Source organism: Thermobia domestica, chromosome 2 (assembly GCF_964235325.1).
Source record: "Thermobia domestica chromosome 2, izTheDome1.hap1.1, whole genome shotgun sequence".
Taxonomy (NCBI): domain Eukaryota; kingdom Metazoa; phylum Arthropoda; class Insecta; order Zygentoma; family Lepismatidae; genus Thermobia; species Thermobia domestica.
The window spans coordinates 179,606,710-179,629,303 of NC_137455.1; the positions used below are offsets into that span (position 1 = coordinate 179,606,710).

The 22,594-nt window shown below is 37.0% G+C and overlaps 1 protein-coding gene across 5 annotated transcripts in view; it reads left to right on the plus strand.

The window, feature by feature from the left end:
- The first annotated feature begins 5,770 nt into the window (after positions 1–5,770).
- LOC145677680 (protein GVQW3-like) overlaps positions 5,771–22,594 on the plus strand; it is a 127,144-nt gene continuing 110,320 nt past the window's right edge. For all 5 annotated transcript variants that reach the window (XR_014129937.1, XR_014129943.1, XR_014129946.1 and 2 more), the window contains exon 1: positions 5,771–6,087. The gene's annotated coding sequence lies outside the window, so the exon portion shown is untranslated. The remainder of the gene's footprint in view (positions 6,088–22,594) is intronic.

The following is a 22,594-nucleotide window of genomic DNA, read 5'->3' on the forward strand; positions in this document are numbered from 1 at the left end:
GGACGTAAAACTTACAGATTTTTAATTTAAATTTGATATTTATAAATATTAAAATTATTTATGAAACAATTGCTTAAAATGTTTCATAAATAATTTTAATATTTATAAATATAAAATTTAAATTAAAAAATCTGTAAGTTTTACGTCCCACGGATTATGCCGGCTTAGGCTAAGGAGACGGATGATTAAGACAAGTGAATGACGGAAGAATTGGTGGAATGAAAATGTGGGAGGAAATGGGAGAACCCAGAGAAAAGTCATGGACACAATGTTGTCTACCTGAAAAATTATTTGGCCGCTGATCGAACCAGGGACCCCACGCACCAGAGATAAGCGCTCTTCCACTGAGCCATTATGCCCTAAAAATAAATTTGAGGAAAAAAAAAAACAGTTGAATCAAAGTAGTCCTATTAACATATTCTCGTTCATTCAAAAAAGGGAAAATGCTTCCTTTATAAATAAATGAATTGTAAAGTCTACGTGGCATCGAATTGCAATAGCTTTGAGAACCAATAAACATTACTAAAGATAGTAAACAGGATCACGCAAAACACATTTATGAATGAATGGAATGTGGAAAGCCACCGTTTAAGTTTCCGTTACCCGTGAAAATGTTAATGGATTGCCCTATTAAAGAACAGTGATGTAAAGCACTTGGGTATTCATTTCAGCAGATGAATAGCCAGGTATTTACCCAAAATGAGTATTTTATTAGGTATTTTGGTTTCACTTATAAATATTTGGATTTCCTTTTTACTTACGTGTATCACCCTCCAACAAGAACACTAATTACCAACAAACAAACTTTTTTCTTTCTAGTAATTTAAGATAGAATTTGGTATACATTAAGCACCGCAATATTGACTGCTTAGTTATCTACATCCACCTTCGTCTGTTATCCCACTAACTTTACACTTCCTCTATTACCTTTAGACCTGGGCCAACCTATCCCCTTAATTCTTGCCTAAGTGGGTGCAGTTACGGGATTCCAATAGGGAACCAACATAATACCTGGTTTTGGCAGTTCACCGTGAACTTGCGTAAGGAAAGAGTGAATATGGTACCTCCACAGAGCGTCATAAGAGCGTATATGCTGTATGAGTTCAATTGCGGTCAAACGCCGCTGCAGCGGGGCGGAAGATAGGCAGGCCGTTGGTGAGGGTGTCGTGACTACCCGGACAGTGTAGCAATGATTTAACAAGTTTAACGACGGTGACAAAACTCTCGAAGACGCATCACGTGCCGAAAGACTAACATATATACAAAATGAAGATCTTCAGGCAGCAATTGAGGCGAACAGTAGCCAGACATGTGAGGAACTGGGACTACAATTCAGTGTGAGTGGAGAAACCATTCAACAGCACCTCCATCAACTTGGGAAGCACTACAAGCTGGGTCGATGGGTTCCACATGATTTGACTCCGGGCCAGAAGGCAACGCTAATAGATACCTGCGTTTCTTTGCTGTCTTGTCTAAGGAAGGAGCCATTCTTGGACAGGATGTTGACATATGATGAGAAATGGGTCCTGTACAAAGCTCCACCGCGCCATCATCATTGGTTAGCATTCCATGAACCGGTTCCAAAACAGACGAAACTAGCACTGTATCAGAAGAAGGTCCTCCTGTGTGTTTGTTGGACTGCTCGCGGCTTCGTGCATCGGGAACTGCTATCAGCTGGTCAGAGCATCAATGCAACTGTGTACTGTCAGCAATTGTGTTTTGTTCAAGAAAAACTCAACATTCTGGAGCGAGCACTTCTGAATCGCAAAGGGGTCCTCCTGTTAGAGGTCAACGCTAAGCCCCACGTGGCTAGAATGACCCGGGACATTATTTTACGCGTTAGATGGGAAACACTTTGCATTCACCATACTCCCCGGATATTGCACGTCCGATTATCACCTGTTCCGTTCTTTGGACAATCACCTTAGAGGACGCCAGTTCAAATCCCTCGTTGAGGTGCAAAATGCACTTGATACCTTCTTCGCTTCACGGCCCACTAAGTTCTACCGCGATGTAATCCATGGCCTTCCAAAACGTTGGTAAAAGGTCGTCGATGCTGATGGGGACTATTTTTGATCTTCCAGGTACGTCTTAGATGACATATCGATGTTCGAAAGTGGTGGGTAAAAAAGCGATAGAACTTCCTTGGTTACCTTTATATAATTATTAATACACTAGCTGAAATGCCTGTTCTTCGCACGGGAAGAATAGTTTTATGGAAATATTTGAACTCCCTTCCCCGTTATGGTACGCATACCAATGAAAGTAGAATTATAAAAAAAAAAAAACAGGGGATGCTCTATTTTGCCATAAATTTTAACTCTTCTACCTCCTTAGATACGCTCCTTAGTCAATGTGAATTAATAAAAAAGAAAAAAAAAACCTTTAGGCAAGAACTTTATTTATTTCAAGGTTCATTTCAAATGGGCACTCTCGTGACAAAAAGAGTTTTTTTTTTTTTTTTTTTGTTCAAAGATCACGTTTTTATATATTAATACACTAATGTATACGGTCTGAACTTTCAGGAATCATTTTCAGTCTTTAATATACGGTAATCTTACATATTGCTATCACCCTATTCCTTCCAGGGAATCTTAACTCCCATTAAACTAAACTTTGTGGTTAGGAAAAAAATACAAAAATCTTTATCGTTATCTTCCTTAATTTAAAGGGCATAGCCGGCATAATTAAATAGGATTTATTGTTCATTTTTATACACAGTAGTATATATGAAGGCTCAAATGATTACCCAATCCAAGCAGATTGGCACTCTAACGTCTTCTCCAGGTTATTGATTTTTAGGGAGGGTTATTGATTTTTTGGAGGCCCAATAGGACAGAGAGGTCTGAAGGAAGGTGCAGTAATTTTATATATTGTATATCAGTAAAAATGAAAATTATGACATCAATAAATTTAGGAACAATAACTAACTTAACTATATACGGTAGTGGTATTGGTATTGGCTCTGATTTGATCCTCAGACCATCGTCGACATGGACCTATGTCGTTACATCTAGAAGACCAGCAGGAGACAATAACCATCTGTTTACTGATAGACCATCACTGGAAGACGCAAATTCATGTATTTCTACTTCCGCTTTGCTAGCTTTTCTTAAACAACTTTTCTGTCAACCCAATCTTTCTTACCTCAGCACTTGACGTTAACAGCTACAACCAGAAACTAGGAAGAAGCCATTTACCAGATCATGTCTACGGAGCGTTTGGCAGCCTTATAAAAATTCAAGACAATGAGGTTGATTATCTTACTTTGAGGCTAGAGCTAGTGCTAGCTTTTCATTCGTATCTTAGAGAGGGACCAGAAGTAAATACTTGCTTTGAGATCAAAAGCTTAGGGCACATGGACTTTGGTGGAAGTCAGATAGCCAGAACCCCAATATCAATTCCCAGAGATTACTAAGACTCACAACTTTCCATGTCAGGTGTCAGAGCGTTCTTTAACCCACTTATTCTCTAACCTCACTCTTTATTTACTTTTATACTTAAGTTTGGTTTCTGCAACATTTCCATTGCAACGCTTGGTTTTATTTAAATAATTTAGTATACAAAATCCCCACTTTTAAGTTGCCTTGAGTTATTACAGTTAATGATTGCTTGTTAACTTCTCGTATCCCCGATAAGATACTCTTAAAGTAACACGTATCCCATTATTCAGTGCTGCAATATGGTATCAAATACTGATTTTTAGTACTGGAAGAGAACTGGCTGAGATTCTCACAGTTAAGCTTGTCGAAACATAGTTGAATATAGGATTGATAGTATCCTACTGAGTATATGTACGGGTACATAAAAGGACAAAAATAGTTAAATTATACAACATAATCAAACTTTTTAACACTAAACATGGTTTTGGGGCAAGGGAACAAGTGTGTCCGGCAGGAATGCTTCAGTTGGCTTGTTTGGGAGGAATGAAAATGAGATAGTAGTGGATTGGAATCATCCGTAGAATTTTGGTAATTTGCACCATGGGCTTCTCATACATTAAGTCACTTGAATTACATTTTACATTTTTAAATATAGTTGTGAAACAAAAGACAATATTTACATTTGGAGAACTGAAACCCTACAAGGCTTGTAAGAACCACCACATATAGGATACGTCGAAAACATCTACAAGGTCCAATTCGATTAAGATAATATAAAATTGATAAATCAAGTCAATGTATTTACGTTCTTTAGTATATTCATTTTTTAAAATTCACAAAAACAAGCGAGAAAAACTACGATAGAGCTCCTCCCCAAAAAAGGATCCAATATTGATTAGAACTTGCTGTTTTAAGGTGACTGTAAACGGTCGAGAATCGCCAATAGATGGCAGGATCTTTCCCTTAACTTTCCAATTTGTTTTGTCATGAGCGACAATAATCAAAATAATTCAATCAAATTCAAGATAATAATACACAAACTTTATCTAAAGAGAAGTTGAATATATATTCAGAGGGCAACTCATGCAACTTTTAATTTTATTCATTACTAATTGTAAGTGTCCGTCGTTGTCGGGTCTTAATTCAGAACATCAATTAAAAGAGAGAGGAAAATGTTTTTACACCAGTTCTTGGTATGCTCATCCTCTGCTGCTATGTAATGGAGGCTGCATATACACAAGATGCTCTTAGGAACCGAAGGAAATATGCATACATTTTCATCCCCGAAATCCGATTGCCCCCAAGTGGAAAATCGAAAAAGGACTTCATACAGAATTAAATCTACAGAAGACCTATCTGTGCACCAAATCGAAAGCATAATAATGAACTTCCTTAACAATGAAAGAAACGAGAAAAACAATTTTAGGAATGATCGAAAAATGGGCCAAAAGTTTGCGATCTTCGCCAATAATTAGTTTTTGGAACAGGGTCCACAAAAATTTTGAACGGCCCTAAATCGAGCTTTCTTATTTTCTATGGAATAAGCACATCATACTGAGTAAAGTGATAGTTTGGGTTTGGCTACACTATATGTAGTTCTCCAGATATAAGGCGTGCAAGGAAATTTTTGATTGAAATATATTGGATCTTTTGATCCAAAAAGAACTACACGGATTATTCTCTCATTATTTATTCAATTTGTTTTTTGGGACAAGTTTCGAAACCCAAGAAATCTATTCTTGAGGCGCTAGATTCATATAAAGTAGGGATGCAAATAACCACTCCCTCGGGGCGAGTGGTTCATCAGTGCGGGAGAGTATTTAATATCATACCGAAGGTAATAAATGATTTGTATTGTCGAATGTGGGCTAGTATAGTAGCTTTTTTCTTGGGCGAGTATAATTTTGTTGCTTATTTGCATCTCTGATATATATATATATATATATATATATATATATATATATATATATATATATATATATATATATATATATATATATATATATATATATATATATATAAACATTTCTCACTTTATTATTCATTTCTTTTCTTTCTTTATTTTTCGTTTGGAAATCAATATTAAAATTGAAAGTGGAAGGAGTATATATTCCAGTAGAGGATCTTATGCAGAAATGAAACATTTTTGGGATGCTGAATCCACATTAAAAACTTACACTTACTAATTCCAACCGTTGCGTTCTGATGCCTGTCGTTGGACAGTGGTTGTGCAGGATGGCCCATAATTATGTGTAAGATGTTTAACTGACTGTAGTATTTGTAATTCTAGACAAAAAGTTTCGATATGGCAACACTGTGTAGCCTGAGAGTGGGGATAACAGCCACTGGACTTAGAACCGTTAGTGTATGCCAGACAGGATGGCAAAACGGTTGTCTTTGGAACAGTGTGTGCATTGTGTGCGTTTGTATTTTGCAACAAATAATTACGCGAAGGCTTGATCTGATTTGATATCACCTGACCTTTTCTTATCGGGTGTTTTAAAGGACAAAGTGTATCAACATTACATACGCAATTTGCCGAACTACAGGAAGCTATCACAGAATAGTTCTACACGATAACAGTACGGGTCAGTCAAGCTGCTTGCGACAACGTCGTTCTTCGTCTCCAGGCATGTATCGAGTTGGATGATGCATTTGTGGACCATGTCATGGAGAACAGAGATTAAAATTCTTGTACGAAAAGGTATGAGAGTAATGTGCTTATGTTCTAGTGATGTTACTACTTTCTTTACCTCAGTCTTTGAAACATCATATACATAATAATTATGGACCACACTGTACGTATATGATTTCTCATACTTCTATAGAATAGTTTGGAAACAAATCGCAAAGTAAATCGTGGTTTTGCACATACAACTTACCTGTCAGAGAATGATTCCAAACATTTTAATGTTTACAGAACCAAATTTATTCTTATCTCCAAATGAAAGTTATAAGTGAGTGTTTATTGCTGCTTCAGTGTTCATTCTTGTGGTTTTAATTCTTCCATCATCCGACTCGCAAATATGGCCTCCCTGCTGGCCTAGCGTCTAGTGTGTGTTCCTTTGATGTACGAAATCGTGGGTTTGATTCCCTGTGGAAAAGTATAAACGTTTAATTTCTCAATCATTTACTTTTAATTATTATCTGTCTCCTAAAGGGCATAAACTTATGACGTTAAAGTAAAGTTTCAGTTCATATTCCACTTTCCATTTTAAAAATGTTTAACCATTCAGACTGAAAAGTTAGGCAGCCATGAATGTATCTCAATCATGGATATAAGCGCCAACGCGATGAAAACATTGGGGGCTCAGCTACTGTAAATAGGAATAAATAATTGTTAGATACAAGAGTGCTTGATTGAATGGCAATATTGGGAGAAGGGAAGGCTAAAGGGGTCTAACAAGTAAGATCCCAGATTCTGGCGCCAGTGACCGTGGACTTTCTCGATTTTCGTTTATCTTAGAACATACGCAAGCAGTGCATAAATATGTTGTCCGTTCGAATGAGTTTGACATATTGTATTCAAGCTCTGTTGTCTTTTGCCATATTCATCAGAAAGTTACATGAATAGTACGCTGACGTGGATTTTTATAAAATCTGCTAACGACGAAGAAATGAATGGTCGATGACTTGTAAACACTAACATTATAAAAAAATGTTTAAAAATGTGTGTCGATTGTATCTACCTCATGCCAATGATTTTTCTCGGAATTTTAAAGTAGTTCTCTTCTCGAAAACCTGGAAATGGAATGATATCTTTAACTTAACGTCACACGGTTATGCCCTGTAGATTAAAGGAGATGTTTGATTAATGAAAGTGAATGATTATGAATGAATTGGTGGAATAGAAACGTTAGCGCAAATGGAAGAACCTCGGGAAAATCACGGACATTATGTTGTCCACCACAAATTCACTTGGCCTTGGATTGAACTAGAAAACCTTTACTTCAGAGATGATGCTCTATCATTGAACCACCCTAACCCATGTGTTTCTTTAGATTCATCACAATGATATAAAATAATAACTTTTAAAGAATAATACAGTTTTATAACACAAAAATAAATAAGATCACAGTAATATTTATAAACATAACACATTTAATTTTTTTGCTAATTGTATAGCTACGAACTGATTACATTTATATTCAATGTCTGTGCGTTCTCATTATTATATATAACCTAGTCCTATGTTCACAATATATGTTGCCCTAGAGCCCAATATCCTAAAACATATCCTAGGATATACTATAAATGAAGTGACAAAAGATTTGGACACATTATTTGCAGCTGAGAAACGTGGGTCATACGCGATTCCATGTGATACGGATTCATGTGTGTAATATATTAGACAGTTGATGGGAGATCTCGCCAAATTTTAAGAAGGAAAATTGTGGGTACTTGGTTTGTTGGAGTAAGTGAATCTAAGGTTGTCAGGTAATTAGATGTATCGAGACCAACAATTTCCAAGGTGATGACGTTATACATAGGTGCACTGCTCATGTCAAGATGCCGTGACGAGAATTCGAATTGTGAAACGGAAACCAAGTGCAGATGAGATAAGAGTTCGCAGAATATTGAAGAGAACTGTTACAAAGAACCATAAAATAAAGTTAATGTGGTACAGTACACTTGACTTCCGGAACGACTTATTTCCACAATTACAATCTGACAAAAGCTGTATAATCTCAACATCCACTGTTTTGATTTCGGAATTTCTTACCATCGCCACCAGCGCGGTAGCATGAAGTGAACTTTGTCGAGAATATAATACTTAGACCATTGATGATTGAATACAATAATATAGCGTTTTCTACCGATCAACATGACAGCCCGACGGTTCTGCTAGTGTGGCTGCAATTTTGCTGTTCCGTTAGCCCAATTTTTATTCTCAAAGGAAAAATTACTGCCAATGATTATGCTAGACATTTTGCCTAAGAACGACCCAATCTTTCAATATGACGATACATCAATACATAGTACCAGACCTGTTCAAACGTGGTGTGAGGAATATCAGGATTAACTTCCACAAATCTCTTTGGCCAGCTCAATTTCTCAACTTAAACATTATTTGACATTTATGGTCCGATTTTTCTGTCATCCGACTGCTTCACTACATGAAGAAGGATTCACTGTTCCTGGAAATGATTCCTGAGGTACGTCTCAATTCTGGGACTAACACAAGTTACTTTTTTAATAAAAGAGTTTCGATTATTTTGATAAACGTCTTTACATATAAATACTGTAATTGGAATGTTACTGAAAATAGTATGTATGCTGAATTACAAGTACTTAAGTAGAATTCTATCTGATTACGAGAGTGCTAATTACTTTCTCTTTAAAGCAACTATTGTAAGTAAAAACTACTCTGACTTCCTTAGCTCCATACCAGCTCCAGTTGCTGCAGCAGTTTTGAAACTAAGCGAATGATTATTCTTAAACATGGTCAAATAAACTTCCCGTTCTATCGTGCGTTCGAAACCAATAGTGGAACGAAAGTTAAAAGTAAAATATGGAGGACAAAGTACCGTAGAATGTATAGGAAGTAGTATGAATGACAAATTAGAAAGTTTAGAAATGTCGTTCAAGACCTCGAAATAACGCATACTTGCGTGGCTCAAAAAAATTATATATATATATATATATATAAAGCTCATACCGTTAAGTCATAAAATTCACTAACTTAGAGAAAGTCGCTAGCTCCAAATTATATGAGTAGATTACTTTAAGTAGAACCGTTACTTAAAAAAATAAGTGTATAGGTGAGAGTTTTAACTAGGTCACATCCGAATAATGATAAAAGCTTATACAGGTTGTTAATGAAAAAAATGAAATCTTTAACTTTTACGTCCCACGATTATGCCGGCTAAGCTAAAAGAGACGTGATGATGAGAACTGAATGAAATAGTGGAATGAGAAAACTCAAGAACCCAGATGGCGGAATGAGGAAAGTGGGAGGAAACGGGAGAACCCAGAGAAAACTAATGTACACTATGTTTGTCCACCACAAAACTCACTTGGCGCGAGCTGGGGTCGAATCAAGGACCCCATGCGCCAGAGGTGAACGCTCTACAACCGAGCCACCGCGGTTCCCTAGGTTATCAATCAGTGCCGGATTTACGTATAAGCTAAACAAGCTATAGCTTAGGGCCCCACACTCTTAGGGTCCCCCAAACTTTTAAAGACAAAACCTGGCTGTAATATATTTTCCACAATACGAGACAGCGAATAAGATAAAACGAACATATAACAATGATATTTTGTATTGTTATGTACTAGATTCTTATGAAGCCTTATCTTATGAAGTAATGGGGCCCTGTTTCCCAGCCTTTCTTGTAATAGGGTCCGCGTTACCCAGCCTCCCTTATAATGGGACCCCGTTCCCATTACTGTTTGAAATGAGGTCCCTGTAATGGGGCCCCGTTTTTCAGCTCTGCTTATGATGGGGCCCCGTTTTCAGCCCCGCTTCCCAACCCTACTTGTATGGGGCACCTGTTTCCCAGCTCAGTGGGGCCCTATTTCCTAACCTCATTTGTATTGGGGCTCCTGTTTCAGAGCACCGTTTGCAATGGGTACGCTGTTTCTCAGCCATTACGTTTAGCTTTTTTATATTGCCAAATTACATATACTTCGCTGTATCATACATGTTAGAAGTAGTGTCAAGAAGTATTTTCATAATATTCAGAATTATTATCTTCGCCACTTATTTTCATAATGATCTATAGAGTGTCAATAATGCTTCACTAATCGAAAGAAGAGGAGCATGAGGTCATTCGTTTTAAGCATCTGAGTCGTTCGTTTTTATATATTAACAGCGCACCGTATTTTGTTGCTATTGTTGTGTTCAGAACTGTACAATTGAATTTGTCTTGTGTAAATTAATATGCAGCAGTCTGAATATGTTAGACCTATAGGGATTGACACGAGCAAGTTCGAGCGAGTTTCCTTTGAAACTCGACTCGACTCGAAGCAGACATCTCGGAGTTCGACTCGAGAACTCGGGGCGAAAAATTTCCTTTAACTCGACTCGAATTTGGGTCGAGTTTCGAGTAGTCGAGTCGAGCCAAAACGAGTTAAATAATGTTTGTAGCTTCAAGTACTCTCTTCAAGTATCTTACATAGACAATATAATTATTATGGGTGACACTACTACTACAACAAATTATTATTATTATTATTATTATTATTATTATTATTATTATTATTATTATTATTATTATTATTATTATTATTATTATTATTATTATTATTATTACTACTACTACTACTACTAATAATAATAATAATAAAACACCGGATATAAGCATTAAAGATACACTGAGAAAAAATTGTAGGTGGCGTATTTAAAAAGGTAGGTTACATGCGTAATTCCTGTAGTTTTTGGACTTAACGTACAACAGATGTATAACTGAAAACGCATGTTTTATAATACTTTCCGTATAAGTGTTCCATCTATACGTACTTTCCGTATGAAACAATATAGACGGTCAGAATCTCACACACAAATGGATGTATATAACATATAGCTGAGGAATGTAACATAAGTATATGCATGTGATATACGGAAAACTGTTAGATGTCAGACATCCTGCAACAAATGATGTAATATCTAAGGGCGTGCCTATGTAGCATACGGATAACGTATGCTACGTACTGATTTCTGTAGTAAGCAAGAGGATTCCGTATATTTGTACAATATACCGCTGTCCGGAGAACGGATTTTTCTCAGTATAGACGGTTTGTATCTGAATACTAAAAAATAGTTGACTGCCGAAATCGGTAGTCGTGAAGTCTAGGAGGCAAGGACATCATTTATGAGGGGCTCTAGGTTTGAGTTCCGTAGGGTGCCGGCGAAACATGTTCAAAACTGCTCGGCTCGGCTTTAGGGTTGTTAATGACTCGAGCAGCTCGGCTCATAGCTCATTCACTCTCTAGCTGTAAGCCGAGATAATAGCTCACCCAACCGAGCTAGCTTGAGCCCTCGTGTCAATTGAGCCGAACCAAACCGAGCTGATGTCTCACCGCAACCGACCCATCGGCATAGTTGAGCCGAATAGAACCGAGTCGATGGACTCTCTTCAACCGAGTTGACTCGAGCCGATAGCTCACCTGAGCCGAGTAGAACGAGTTGGTTACTCATCCCAACCGAGCCGGTTTGAGCCATTTGCTCAACTGAGTCGAGTCGATGGCTCAAGGTGTTCCCTCAGTTGAACCGAGCCGAGCAGGTTGACATCACTACCCGGGATGGGCTTCTGCTTCGGCTATAAAATTCGACCGTGCAGGTCTCAGCCTTCATAATAAAAACTATAGTATATACTTATATTGGTGCTCACGGCATTTGAAGCTGTCTCGTTATAAAAATCTATTGTAGTGTCGTTATCGAGACGAGACGAGATATGAGCAGTATCCCCTCTCGTGAACAACACTAGAAGTATTTCACAGTGCTGCTTACACTTCTCATGGCTTTCGCTTTCCAGTCTAATCAAGTGATGATTTCAAAACGAGTGAAAACGAGATGAACGTTTCAAAACTAGTGAAACGAGCATGTCTCACAATAACATGTGTTTATCAGATTTCATAGAATGAACTTCTGAAATTAGGTTCATCATTTTGACTTGCCCTGTATAATTATTAGTAGTTTGCGTAATACTGTGTATTGAAATCTCATATTATTTCATGTTGTAGCAAGCTTCCAAAGACTGTAAGTTGTGCTCTAAAGAATTCTGCAATGCGTTGTAAGGTTATAAAATATTGTAAATTGATCAATATTTACATTAATAAAATACATATGTTATCTGTAAACATACGTACTTAGCTATCTATTAGGTCAATAAATTACTTTGTAGTAGACCCTATATACAGTATTCAAACCCAAAAAGCGGCAACATTTTGTCGCTGAAAAAGAAAGCTAGACATATAAAGGGCCCCATTACTTTTAATAGCTTAGGGCCCCATCAAACCTAAATCCGGCATTATTATCAATGAAGTATACAGACAAACTGTAAGAGGTTATTCCTCACACCACATTAAGAGAAAACTTCATTAGAAGCTGTGGGGAAAGTGCATAGGTTTTAGAGCTAGGATTGTCCAAAGTCATCCAAAATCTAAATTTCAACACGCACTATTAACAAATTCGAGAAATCGTGAAGTGGTGATCCACATCATCGTAATAAAAGTCATACACTTGCAATCCAAGAGTTCATATTTCATCAATGTGCAATGGGTATGCAATAGGTTCTCTACAGGATATAATTCCCAGATATGCTTTCAACAGAATTATTAGATATGCTCAAATTTCAAGGTGGGACAAAAGGCAAGCCTTGACAACAGCGAACACACAATGCTTCGGCGCACTTTTTTTTTTTTTTTTTTTCATATATAAGCGTCAAACAAAACATCGTACCGTGTCTTATTTCGAACACGAGAGACCGTGGTGCTGTGGTCCCTAACATTTTCGACTTCCCGCTCAAACATTCCGAGTTCACTGTTGTGAAGGCTTACCTTTTGCTTATTTTAAGCGCACCTTGAAATTGGAGGGTATCTGTGATAATTATATTGAGAGCATGTCTGGAAATGATACACTGTAGAGAAACCTTTGCACATCCATTGCATATTGATGAAATATGAACTTTTGGATTGAGAATGCATGACATTCTTTACTCTGACATCGATCACTACTCCACGGTTTCTCGAATTCGAAATAACACATGTTGAAATTTACAATTTTGGACAGTCCTAACTCAGAAGCTATATACTTTTCCCCATAGATCCATGTAAACTTTTTCTCTTATTCTGATGTGAGGAATCACCTCTTACATTTTGTCAGCATAGTTCATTAACACCCTGTATTTATTTATATCTATATATAAATCTATATCTATCTGACGAGACGAGACGTAATTTTAATAACGAGATACGATACAAGGCAGAGCCCTTTCAATAGAATCAGATACACTTTCCAAGACGAGTCATCATCTTGACGACATCTTTTCGAGACTAGAGAACCGACAGCCATTTCAACTTTTATCATATAGGTAATCCTAGACAATATGTACTATTTTATAATTATTAGGATCAAGCAAGCACGACAATATTGTATTGATAATACGTCCGTCCGTTCATACGTACATTACTTCTCAAGACAACTCTTTAACAAAACGAAAGCGAATTTGCAAGAGATGACTCACTTGAGTGATTATCTCAGCCGAGTTCCTTAATGGAGCCAATCCGTTAATATCTTCACAGGTAACAGGTAACGATGATTTTTAACGGTAGCTATCCATATCCTATTTTCTACTGTTGAAACAAAGGTAATAGAAGTTACACATCTTAAAGATATATGGCAGCAAAAATCTCCAACGGTTGACATCTATCAGACAACATTGAAACCACAGACTAGAATACTTACAGGCGAGCAACTTCCTATATGCGCTATTGAAATCAGTTTGGATCGTCTGCACAGCGAAAGAACCAATCAACGCTTTCGGTGGGCGGGGTCAGTGTCGTCGTGTGTGGTTGGCGCTGCCATCGGTCTTGGGACCGGACGTGACGTCATAGGTTGTCATAGTAACCGGCAGATTGTTTTCGTCTGCTTCGCATCTCAGTGTTAGATGTAGTGCAGGAAGATCAGATAAGCTAATGTTCATTTTTCATGTACTGTCTCTGGAGTGGACGATTCTTTCCAGCTTATATATATATATATATATATATATATATATATATATATATATATATATATATATATATATATATATATATATATATATATATATACAGTGGCGGATCCAGGATATGATCATGGGAGGGGCTAAACCATAATTTGCCGTTTTATCCAGTGTAAAGTAGAATTGAAGCCCATTTTATCCAGTGTAAACCTGAGCGTCAAGGAAGGGGCTACAGCCCCGTAGCCCCCCTTGGATCCGCCCTTATATATATTAATAGGATTTTCTTCCTCTTAAAAGAGTTCACGTTGAAAGCAATGTTTACACCACAGAACACCACTTATCGATTTACATGCTAAATGGAGGAATAACTAATTTCATCCTGTATTACGTATATTTAATGTGACATACAATCAATTATTCCCTTCATTTATCAGATATAGCAGTGAAATTAAACCGTTTATCCTTAAAATAATTTAAATAGTTCTATCCAATATTACGATTGTATAGCAAAATGGAAGAAAAATAATAAGAAAAATAATCTAGCCTGTGGTTACTTTCGATATTTTCTAAATAGGTGACGTCAGATCGACTGGTTAGTTCCATCGTCGTGTGTTACAGGCGCTACTGTCGCCAACTTTCCAATTTTTCCAGAATATCGATCTGTATATTCTAGCCAGTTATTGAAACTATGTGATTCCTTAGACTGTTTACCAGATTTTATACATACGTATATTGCTGTATTTCATATGGTAATGAGCGTCCTCAAGTTCGTCTTACTGGTCCACTCATTTCAATATTTAGTTTCTTATGTAAAATTTATATCGATGTTCTTTTAATGAGCTAGCCAAAAGTTAGCTATCTCTAAGATGTTTACACCTTCTATGAGCGAAGAGGTAATTTGAGATAAGAGGAAGTAAAGAATAAAGAAATGGTCTAAGAATTGCAACTGTATTTTAAACTGCCTCTTGAATGATGGTGAGAAGAGCTGCTTATCAAGTAGTAGCCATTTTGTGTGATGTGATGTGTGTGGCTGAGGAGCATGCAAACAATATTCTCCCGTAAGATTAGGATTAAAATATGTAGTTAAGAGCTAGATTGGAGAATTGACAAGTATAAAATATATGTAGTAGCAGTGTATAATAGTATCGTGGACCGTACAAGTGAGAGCGAGACAATTTATGGTTTCAGGAAACAGCGGCTTTAATATGTGTAATGTTCTGCAATACTTACTTCTTCGGGTGTACCGAGATGCTACTTAAAAACCCCATCGTTGGGACGCACACTGTCCCGATTTATCAATTTTCAAAGTTAATTAATTAATATTTTACTGGGCCATTTTACAAATGAATAACTTCTTCTTTTATATGCACTGTTTTATGTGTAGAATCAATTTAACGAACTTGTGTTTTTAATTTGATAGTGAAAAAATAGGAGCTCGTCTTTAATTTATAGTTATTCCTTAATTATTTTGAGTTGATAATCCAGCCAATTATGATCATAGTATCATACAGCGCTAAAAATATTGTTTTTGCCTTACCGATTGTCTCGTCCCGATTTTTTCTTAAGAAAAGTTGGCAACCTTGGTGCCAACCTGCTGAAATTGTAATCCTGTCGTACAAATACTGCGAGTTTAAACGCACTCTCGTCAGTCTTCCTTCTTTGGTGTTACAATTTTCACAAACAGCAGTCTATTTAGATAGGACGTTTAGAAGATTTTAGTGATCTTAGAAGGGACATCTTTCCACTTTGAAACGAGAAGAAGGAGCGAGATAATTTGTAGTTTCAAGAAATAGCGACTGTAAGTGTATGTACGAGTATACTGTTCAATGATGAATTTTCTTCAGAGTTTATTGGGCTGTAAGTGTATGATAGAATGAAGGTCAAATGCAGGGTTGGAAGTGAAATGTGGTAAGTGATATGGAATGTTCGGAAATATCAAGTTTATCGTAATTAGAAGCAAATGTGTTTATGTGGAGGCATAACAACTTTTGATTGATTTTTAATTGCGCTCAATAGTGATTATGGCATTTCACAAGTCTACGAATTGATGATTCGATTGATTACTTTCTGTATGGGTTAATTTGTTCATTGGATGTACCTGAGTAAGAAATGAACATGCCATCAGCATACTGAAACATAGAAACAATTGTAGCAAGTGTTGAAAACATAGAAACGAAAAAAAAGATAAACGAATGGTGATAACACCAACCCTAGCGAAATACCGGAAATGACAAGGATAAGAAGGATAAGATATGGCAAGTGATCATGTTTTTGCAAAGTAAACCATATGTTTTACAAAGAAATGATAAAGATACACAAACACACACACACACACACACACACATATATAGGGTGAGTTCGCCAATAGTCGACCGCCATCCAATAGTCGACCATTTTTGCATACTATTGTGTGTATAAAATATATCTAATGGTCTTTTGGAGCGGAAAGTCATTCGCGATAAAGCTTGCATCATATACCACCAATGACAATCATTGTTTGCCTCTCCCTTGGCCAGCTGGTCGTCTTTCACCGATAAATTTCGACGTATCTGTAGAATTACGACTCAGGTGCACAGTTTACGACAGCGTGCAATGGGAATCTTGTGCACCTGTTGTTTTTCGATTTTCTGAGGATATAGATAGTACGTGAGGTAAGAAATGTTTTTGTTACAAAACTAAGTTATTCTAGAAACTGTACAGTATAATTTGTCAATAACTGGATAGTATTAAATGAAAAAAATACATGTTAAAATGTGGTCGGAATTTGGCATTTTTTCTTTCCCATACAAACCAATTGTCGACCAAGGGTGGTCGATTATTGGATTATTTGAGAGTGCGCCAAATTGCTTCAAATTATTTCCTGTTTGGTATTAAGGTCTGTTCTTCAACATGCATGTATAAAATTTTTGATTTCGTGACATATTCTAAAAATCGACCGCCTGTTTCTCGTGTTGGTCGACCATTGGAATATTTCTTGCCACCTGTCGACCGCACTGTTTCATACTATGTTTCGCGTTTTGCTGACTGTAATTTGTTCAGTAACTTAGTTTAAAGTTTCTTTTTATGACGATCTACTATTTCAATGTAAAACCAAGTTTTTTTACACGGAAACAAGAAGCCCTCCTCGCTGGTCTAATGGATAGCAACCGTGCCTTTGGTGCTCTGTGTCCCGGGTTCAATTCGAAGCGGGAGAGCATAGAACGAATTAAAGCGGTTCAAATATTACTGTAAACTGTAGGTCCACGTCTTTACATAGTCTTGATCCTAAGAAGGGACGTTAAACCATAATAAACAAAGAAACAAGCAAACAAACGAGAACAAGAAGGGGTTCCTGTACGTCTACTACGTCTTCCTGAATGAGAGAAATAATAATAATTTCTTTGAGGCATGTACCAGACACGTTGTCCAGTGCCTAGCCTGCTGGATTACGAATTGGGAATGGAGAGATGTGCGGGTTGAAACCCCAATGCCGGCCCTTCTAACAGGTTTCTTAGGGGTTTTGTCAGTTATACCAGGCGCATGTCATGATGTTACCTACATAATAGGCTCTGGCCGACACCTTTCCTCATCCTTCTCCCTCCCCTATCCCGTCCTGTGCCACAAATGCTTAAAGGACATAAATAAATTCATCAAAATTCAAGTAAGTGTTAAAGTATGCTGCTTTGTAATAAAGTCCTGGGTTCAATTTTCCATGGGAATACAATTGGTTCGGAGCTCATGTTAAACTCTAGGTCTCATTTCCTTGCGACGTCATCATCTTCCGATTAATGTCAATAAAAAATATCGATTCGCTCGGCTCAGGTTTTTTCTGGTCAGAACCTGCTTTCGGGGAGAACACTGAAATATTAAGAGTATCAATATTGAAAAACAACTTTTGTTAATATATTCTTGATTACTTCTGCTTTGTAATATAGCAATGCATTTTGTTGTTAGAAATATGGCAAAGCATTTTAAATTTTATGTATTTTTGACAGATTTCCGCTATTCGGGCTCCGGGATATAAAAGAAAATTTTTCCGCTATTCGGAATTTGATATGCTATGCGCCTTAGAAGCTGTAAGAACAAAACAACTTTCAGTTTGTGATGCCTGCAAAAGGTTTGGTGTGCCAAAACAACAGTTTTAGACAAATTATATGGAGTTCAGTTTGCACCACTTATTGCAGAGGTCCTAGCAACAGCAGCAACACCGTCAACAATAAAGAATGGGTTTCGCAAATGTGGACTGTATCCTTTCAATCCGGACGCTGTTGGCTACACAAAATGCAGCAAGAGTGTATGCAAAAACATAGAGAGTACTTCCTCTCAGCCATGTTAGTGAAGAAGACCTTCGTACTGCAAGAAAAGTTATTACTGTGTACAAGGATGAACTTCAAAAGGCTGCGGTTGACTTCATGGAAAGGATTTACTGTTGGAAAGGATTTACTAAATGATCTTCTCCAGTCATTGGCTGTTGAAGCCAATCCAAGTGCAACAACTGAAAACAGAGTGAATATAACATCTATTCTACCTACGAAACCTGAGAAATTCGACACCATTGCAGCACAAGAGAAAGAGGAAATCAGTATTGTGTCAAACAAAGAATCAGTTATGTCTGCTCCAACGACAGAATCAGAGAGGCCTTTAATAAGAAAGGAAGGAAGGAAGCATCTATTCCAGAATTTGTGCCATCAAATGAGAAGGAAACACATCAACTACACTGAATGAAACTGAACCTATGAAAGATATTCAGAAAGATACTTATTCTCTCAAAGAACCTCCTACTGAAGCTCTGGTTTCTATACCAGAAGCACAGCAAGAAACAAGGGACGTTGAAAGCGATGCTGTTGCTGGACCAAGTGAATCAAGTCAGAAGAATATCGCAACAACCCCTAAAACTATCAGACCAATATGTATAACGCCAACTTTTTAAAAAGCATCTGTTCTGGCCTAAGAGTCCAGTCAAAAAGCCTAAGAAGAAGGTAGAGAAGATACCGTTTGCGATTGGCTCAGAAGAATATCGCCGCGCACTGACTGCAAAACAAGAAGAACAGAAGAAACTAGAGGAGGAAAAGAAACGCAAAAGGGATGAAAGAACAGCAAAAAAGAGCAACAAACTGGAAAATCCAAAGAAACGATCGAAGACGACGACCACTGCTGTTGTAGAAGAACATCACAATGAAGAAGATGTAATTGACGAAGGCGATGAAGCCATATGCGCAGGATGTGGAGTGATAATAAACAATTTTGCTTTGGAAAGTGAAGATAAACCAGTGGGTTGCGATCATTGTGATAAATGGTTCCATCTTCGGTGTACCGAATTATCTGGGTATACATGGGAAGAACTTGCAGATAAGCTTTTCCTGTGCGCAGATTGTACCATATAAATGATTTGAATAAACAATCAGGAACTTACTGTTATTACATGAAAAGATAACTCCATGTGCTCATGTAACTCAAAAGAGAAACCTAACACGGGAGAGAAACCTTATCATATGTGAGACGATAACTCGACGTGCTGCAGTAACAAAGGAGAGAAATCGTATCATATATGAGAAGATAACTCGATGTGCTGAAGTAACACAGGAGAGAAACCTTATCATATATGAGAAGATAACTCGAAGTGCTCAAATAACAGAGGAGAGAAACCTTATCATTATGAGAAGATAACTCGATGTGCTCAAGTGACACCGGAGAGAAACATATTTCATACAGGAGAAAAGTGAACACTTAGGATTTTCTAAATTATTAGAGACTCGTACTTTGTTTAGGATTTGTAAAACCGTAATATAAGTGATAAGATAACGTGTGCATATAACGGAGGAGAGAAGTCTTGTTTCACGTGAAAGATCTATTTAATATTCAAATCCATTATTTCAAATAAAATAGCTATGTACCAAATCCTAATAGCGTGATTCTTTCATTTATAATCACTAAGGAGAAAACCTTATTGAAAATTAAATAAAATCTTTATAATCGTTTTGTCAAGTTCAAATATCGCGAATAATACAATTTCGAAATATCACCTAAGGCAATCAATTACTTCTACGTGATAGAAACGATAGAAATTGCGCGCGGTCGACTAATAGCATGAATGCGGTCGACTACTGAGCGATGATGGTCGACAAGTGGGAATTTTGATGAGTTTTCGTAAAATCTATTTTTATATCGTTGCAAAATTTTAAAAGTGAGCAGTTAACACAGGCATGGTACAAAAGAACCCAAATAAAGCAAATAATTCACTTTTGTCAAATACTATGAAATCATCACGCTTTATAAGTGCTTAGAAGTAAGATTTTTTTTCAGCGGTCGACTATTGGCGAACTCACCCTATATATATATAACCAAAAATCACTAGCTGTTTTGGGAAGGAGACGAGGCTTGATCACCTCCTGGATGATGAACGAACACTCACAAATTTATAAATGTAGATAAATTTTCAGTAAATAATGTACCTAGGTGTATGATATGTTGTATTTTTGTTGGCACTTTTATACTGTATAGTATAATATTTAATAAGCTACAATCATAATGAGATGGCGCAGGCAAAGAAAAATAAGGGAACTATTCTTAACTATTTACTTTACTTCTGTTTATAGAGGATGTAAATTTGCGTAATTTAAAAGCAAAAATAGCCATAAAACGAGGGAAACACCGATTCCCACATTTCTATAACTTGGGACGTGAACATTGTATCAATTACTGTGTATAACGTACTTGAATAATACAATAGATATTCATGTTGGTTCAAACTCCTATACCATTTAAAAGGACTTCAATTAAACTAGTACTAGTTAGGAATGCGCACGAGTCGAGTCGAGTCGAGATTTAAGCCTGTCTCAATTCGTGTCGAGAAAATTTGTCTCGACTCGACTCGAATTCGAGATGAGACGTCTCGAAATTCGAGTCGAGATAAAATATATGAGTTAAAATATATGAACACATCATCCAGAACATTATGACTACCTACTTAATTGTCAGTATGGCACCTTTGGCACGGATAACGCGTCTTGGCATGGACGCAATGATCCTTGGTAAGTCACTGGAGAGAGTTAGCACCACATGTGCACACACAGGTGACCTACCTGTAATTTCCGTAAATTCTGGAGAGGAGGGCGATGCGCTCTGACGTCACGTTCAATCACATCCCAGATGTGTTTGATTGGGTTCAGATCCGGCGAGTTGGGGGGGGGGCAGCACATCATTTGGAACTCGTCCCTGTGTTTCTGAAACAACTCCATCACACTCCTGGCCTTGGTCATGGTGCATTATCTTGTCGAAAAATGCCACTACCATTGGAAAACATGGTCGTCATGAAGGGGTGTACTAGTCTCCAAGCAGTGTGCGATACGCCTCGGCCCTCATGGTGCCTTGCTCGAGCTCCACCAGACACATGGATGCTCACGTGAATGTTCCCCAGAGCATAATTAAGCCACCGCCAGCTTGTCTCCATCCCGCAGTACAGGTGTCAAGGAGCTGTTCCCTTGGAACACGACGGATTCGTTCCCTCCCACCTCATTCAGAGAATTTATGAAGTTCACTTTATCGCTATAGTTTTATACAAACTAGATAATCAATTATTATTATTATTATTATTATTATTATTATTATTATTATTATTATTATTATTATTATTATTATTATTATTATTATATTTGAAGTACATCGAATATCACGGCATTAATTATTAGTTTCAATTAACTGAATTGAGCTGAAAATTAATCTTGATTAATTAATCTCTTGATCAAGATCTTGCTTGATCTTGATTAAATTTTGATTAAATCTTGATTAATTAATCTCGAAAGATTAATTATTAAGTTTATGCTTTATGCACCTTTCTAAAGTAATAAATGCTGGAATTGGTTTCAAGGCTGTTTCTGAGTGAATACTTACTTCAAAATAATATTAAAAATTATAGAAAGTTTTTTGAGACATTCGAGCCGAGTCGAGATTTTCACGAGGAGTCTCGACTCGACTCGAAAATCCGAGTCGAGAAATACGTATGTCTCGACTCGTCTCGAGTTTTACAAAGTGTGTCTCGACTCGTGCGCATCCCTAGTACTAGTAGGAAGCAGTGATGACATCAGAAAGGACAATGTGGCATCGCTACTGGCAGTAGCGTAGCGTTAACTTTCGCAATGGGTAGACAGGAGATTATATATATATATATATATATATATATATATATATATATATATATATATATATATATATATATATATATATATATATATATATAGAGAGAGAGAGAGAGAGAGAGAGTTCAGTGCTCCACGATTATGTTCTGAGAATAAGGCAAATGATGATGAGTTGGATGATAGTGGTGGAGTGACGAAAGTGGGAGAGAATCTCGAGAAAATCTACACACACAGTGTATGTCCCGTATAAAACTAACTTAGTGGGGTTTGGAATCTAACCAGGGACCCTACGCGTCAGAGGTGACTGCCCTGTCACCGAGCTACCAAGGTTTCTCTTTAAACACTTGTTACAAAATTTTTCCATTTATATTATTCCATAATAACAATAGCTTTAGACTTTTCGATTTAACCATTTTCTTTATTTATTTTGGAA